Below are 6,000 nucleotides of genomic sequence, written 5' to 3' on the forward strand. Positions count from 1 at the left end.
CATTATACAGGTGTAAAAATCACCATGCCATTAATCAAGATACCCATGGCAGTATCAAAGATATCCGTGTGAATCCCCATGCTTTTAAAAAGATACCCGTGTAAATCCTCGTATTTTAAACAAGATCCCCGTTTCATTGAATAAGGTCCACGTGGAATACAGCAAGACACCAGTGTCATAAAACAAGACCCCCAAGACATAAAACAAGACCCCCGTGTCATTGAACAAGATCTACGTGACATAAAACAAGATCCCTATGACATTTAATAAGACCCGTGTGCCATTGAACAAGATCCACGTGGCATTAAACAAGTCACCAGGGTCAATACCATTTGGATTTACTTCGTACGTATCGTAATGCATGGTGTCTTAAAGTAAACACTGATTAAAATCAAAATTATGGTATTCCGTAAGCGCGGGCGTTTTTTGCCGCATGAAAGCTGCACCTATGATGGCCAAAACATCGCAGTGGTTTGTGATGTTAACTACTTAGGAACTGGTTTTAACAGTACTGGTAATTAAGCATTAAACTAAGAATATTTAGTGGGCAAAGCTCTTAAGGCTTTAAATGTAGGATTGTATATATTTAAAGAATACGATTTAAAATCTCATACATTGTGATAGTTGTTTGATGCTTTTGTAGAATCTATATTAAACTATTCATGTGAAATATGGGGTTATACAAAATCGAAAGAAATAGAACGAATTCATTTAAAGTTCTGTAAAAGAATATTACATGTTAAAACTAACAATTTTACTGCTAGTGTATATGGAGAACTGGGTAGAGATACCCTTTAGAATTATATTACAAGATTTTTCGTATAATTAAGTACTGATTTAAGTTAGCTTATATCAATAGCATATTGTTAAGACATGTACTAATATATTTACAAGCATTAGCTGATTGTAATAAAGGGTATTCGAATTGGATTACCAATGTTAGAAAACTCCTAAATGACAATGGTTTTACTTTTATTATTTTTGATGATATACAATATGTAAACGTGAATGCATTTTTCACGAATTTATATGTAGTTATAGATACATTTAAGCAGGAGTGACATGGGTCATTATTAGAAATACACTCCCGTATAAAGAATATCACACTATGTTACGAAGGAAATACCGATTTTATCTTTGAAGATTGCGAATGTCTGAACGTCAATTAGGAATTCAACAGGACGATATGCTAGAATTAATAGTTTATTATTAAAACTACACTCCAGTATCAAGAATATCTCAATATGTTACCAATAAAATACCGATTTTATCTGTGTAGATTGCGAATATCTGTACATCGATTAGGAATTCCAAAAGGACGATGTGCTACAAATAGTGTTCCGCGCAATGAACGCTACTGTATGTGTTGTAACAATATTGATATTGAAGACGAATATCATTTTGTGTGTATAAACACACATATGTGTATACCTTATTTAAGTAAATTATACCTCTATATATGTTTTGATGCAATAAACATATTTCTTAAACTATGTACTTACCTTGTACACACGCATGAAATATTTAATGTGAATTAGTATGTGTTTGACGATGTACGATTGTATAAGACTTAGTGAAATGTCTGTGTTTCTGTTTGTGTTTCTGTCTGTCTGTTAAATAAGATACCCATCTTAATTTTCGTGTCCTTAAACGGTCCCCAAGTCACAAAATAAGATACCCATGTTAATCATAGAGTCTTTAAACAACATCCCAAAACCATAAAAGTAAATGCCTTAGAAAATTATCGTGTCATTAAACACGACCCCAATGTCATTTATTAGGAAACCCATGTTACATAATCGTGTCATTAAACAAGATCGTTACGTCATTAAACACGATACTCGTTTAAATCCTCGAGTCATTAAATATTATAACAATGTAAAAAAAACACAAGGTACCTGTGAAAATTTTTGTGCCATTAAACAAGATTCCCATGTCACTTAACAAGATTCCTGTGTCATTTTACGAGATCCCTACGTCATTTTACAAGATCACCAAGTCATTAAATAAGATCTTTGTTATTAAAATTATCGTGTTATTTCACAAGATCCTCGTGTCATTCAACAAGATAACGGTGTTATTGAAATTATCTTGCCATTTAACAAATCCAATCTCATTAAACAGTATACTCACGCAAATTTTCGGGTAATTAAACGAGAGCGCAATGTCATTAAACAAGATACACATATTAATATTCGTGTCATCTAACGAGAGTCACATTTCATTAAACAAGGTCCAAATTGCATAAAACAAGAACTCAATGTCATTAAACAAGGCCCCAATGACTTTATAAAAGATACCCGTGCCTGTAAACAAGTTCCCCGTGTCATAAAACGAGATACCGGTGTCATTAAACAAGATACCAATGTAAACTGTCGAGTCATTTGTCATGGAACAATACACTTATGTAAATTCTCTTGTCATTAGACAAGATACAATTTTAAATCCTGGTGTCATTTAACAGCATCCACATGTCATTAAACAAGAAATTTGAATCAATAAACTTGTAATCAAACACGACCTCTGTGTCAATTTACAAGATACCCATGTAAAGTATCGTGTCATTTAACAAGATCCACGTGTCATTAAACAATAAACCCGTGTCATTAAAAAAGATCACGGAGTTATCAAAGTTATCGTGTCATTTAACAGGATACCCATGTTATAATTGTTATTTAATAAGAACCCTCTGTAAATTCTCGTGTTATTAATGAAGAGAAGATCGCCATGTCAATGAGCAAGATACCAATGTCATTAAAAGATACCCGTGTAAAACCTTGTATCATTAAGCGAAATCCCCATGCCATTTAACATGATTCCCGTCTAAAAATTCGTGTCATAAAGCAAAATGCCTAAGTCATGAAATTGATACCCGTGTAAATGTTCGTGTCATTTAACAAGATTCGCATGTCATGAAACAAGATACACATGTCCTTAAACCGGATACCCATGTAAATACCCATGTCATTAAACAAGATACTTTTATACATTATCGTGTCATTAAACAAGATTTACGTCATTAATTAAACAAAACTAACCCGCGTTATTAAATAAGATACTCGCGTAAATTTTCATATGATTAAACAAGAAAACCATGTGAATCCCCCAGTCATAAAACATACCAATGTCATTACACAAGATACCCGTGTAAATCTTCATGTTATTAACAAGATAGCTGTGAATATCCACATGTGATTAAACGAGAAAACTATGCAAATGTGTGTCATTAAACGAGATCCCCATGTCATTAAACTAGATAGACATGAACATTCTCGTTTCATATAGAAGAAACCAATTTCATAAAAAAATAACCGTGTTAATAATCATGTTTTTAAGCAAGATACCCGTGTAAATCGCCATGTGATTAAACTAGAAACCCGTGTAAATTCTCGTGATATAAAAATACACCGATGCCATTAAACAAGATAGCAGAGTAAATCTTCGTATTATTAAACAGATCCAAAAGACATTAAACAAGAATTGCTTGTAAATTCTCGAATCATTAAACAAGATACCAATGTCATTAAACAACATCCCCGTGTCATTAATCAAGATCCGCTAATCATACAAGAAGATCCTCGTTTCATTAAACAAGATCACGATCTTACTATACAAGATCCGTGTGTCATCAACCAAGTCATTATCATTAAACAAGTTTCCCATGTCATTAACAATATACGCGTGTCATTAAACAATTTCTTTGTGGCATTAAACAAGATCCATGTGGCATTTAACAAGTCTAACAAGGGCCCAGTAGTCATTAAAAAGGGAACAGATTAATATTTGCTGCTGTGTTTGTCAATGTACTTTGTATTCTCCATTGCATGCACAAAATTTTCCTCACATGAAAATCACGAAGGTATTCCACTGAAACAGATTTAAAACGTTAAAGAAAGAGCTTATACGTACATTTTAAAATGACGTTTTAAGTTAAATTAATTGCTTCGTTAAGAAACACATATTCTGATTCATATTTTTGCTTAGTGTTGTTGAAATGATTTTGTAGAAAACTGTTTTAATAGATTTGTATAAACCCATCCCCCAATATATCAGTGGCATTTTGTGTTGTTCTCCTTCATTCTACGTCAGGATCATAAGTCCTGGAATAAGGACCAATAATTCGTCCTTCGTACGAGCTGTCAACATTTAACCGTTCACCTGTTTATAAACGTATATAGATTTGAAAAAATACAGCCGAAACCCATTGGCTCGAACTCGCTTGGCTCGAATTCCTCGTTGGCTCGAACTGGATGTAAAGGACCGATTTCTTTATACTGAAACTAACATTCCCGCTTGGCTCGAATTCCTCGTTGGCTCGAACTGGATGTAAAGGACCGATTTCTTTATACTGAAACTAACATTCCCGCTTGGCTCGAATTCCTCGTTGGCTCGAACTGGATGTAAAGGACCGATTTCTTTATACTGAAACTAACATTCCCGCTTGGCTCGAATTCCTCGTTGGCTCGAACTGGATGTAAAGGACCGATTTCTTTATACTGAAACTAACATTCCCGCTTGGCTCGAATTCCTCGTTGGCTCGAACTGGATGTAAAGGACCGATTTCTTTATACTGAAACTAACATTCCCGCTTGGCTCGAATTCCTCGTTGGCTCGAACTGGATGTAAAGGACCGATTTCTTTATACTGAAACTAACATTCCCGCTTGGCTCGAATTTTCCGGTCCCTGTGAGTCCTAGCCAACGAGGTTCGACTGTATGTTGATAGTTTCACCACCCTTGAAGGTTTTGTATCTGCAGTGTTAAGTATTTGAAACTAAAATAGCCGGTTTGAACATTTCTGAAACTACGTCACTTATGTGAAATCAAACGTTATAATTATTTATCACTCGATTCTCCAATAAGCGTCATTTACATTGGCATTTTTTCTAAAATTTTATATTTTTTTAATGTTGATGTTACATCAAAAATGTTATTGAAAGTTGATGTGTAACATCAGAAATGTTGTTGAATGTTTATGTGTAACATCAAAAATGCTGTTTAATGTTTATGTGTCACATCAAAAATGTTGTTGAATGTTTATGTGTAACATCAAAAATGTTGTTGAATGATTATGTGTAACATCAAAAATGTTGTTGAATGATTATGTGTAACATCAAAAATGTTGTTGAATGATTATGTGTAACATCAAAAATGTTGTTGAATGATTATGTGTAACATCAAAAATGTTGTTGAATGATTATGTGTAACATCAGAAATGTTGTTGAAGGTTTATGTGTAACATCAGAAATGTTGTTGAATGTTTATGTGTAACATCAAAAATGTTGTTGAATGATTATGTGTAACATCAGAAATGTTGTTGAATGTTTATGTGTAACATCAAAAATGTTGTTGAATGTTGATGGAACATCAGAAATGTTGTTGAATGTTGATGTGTAACATCAGAAATGTTGTTGAATGTTGATGTGTAACATCAGAAATGTTGTTGAATGTTCGTGTGTAGCATCCAAATGTATTTTGCACGTGATGACAGAATATTTTTTTAACTGCAGTCTTTGCTTACTGACTGACATCGAAAGTAAGCAAATATCCTTTATGTATTTTTGTTCACGTACTTTATTTTTTATGGATGTTTAAATGTATTTTTTATAAATCCATTTCCCAAGACATCAGTGACATATTCCGTTGTCATCCTATATTCTACGCCCCGATCATACAGTCCTACAATAAGGACCAAAGATTCTTCCTTCGTACGAGCTGTCAATATTTAACCGTACACCTGTTTTAAAACGTATAGAGTTGCAAAGAAATGATTTCGCAATCGCTAAACAATCGCACAACGCCGCAGAGCAAATATCTCAAATGTCGATGGCCAATGAAGTCAAACTTCAAAGCTTGTATGGATTTCAAAAATACAGATTCTGTAATTGATAAATGTTAAATGATCGCTCGCTGCTGTATTTCACTAACAAGCGGTTGTCATCAAAAATACACAGTCATTACAATTATTGTTTGTAATAATATGTTGCATGTTATGGGCATA

Source organism: Mya arenaria, chromosome 12 (assembly GCF_026914265.1).
Source record: "Mya arenaria isolate MELC-2E11 chromosome 12, ASM2691426v1".
NCBI lineage: Eukaryota > Metazoa > Mollusca > Bivalvia > Myida > Myidae > Mya > Mya arenaria.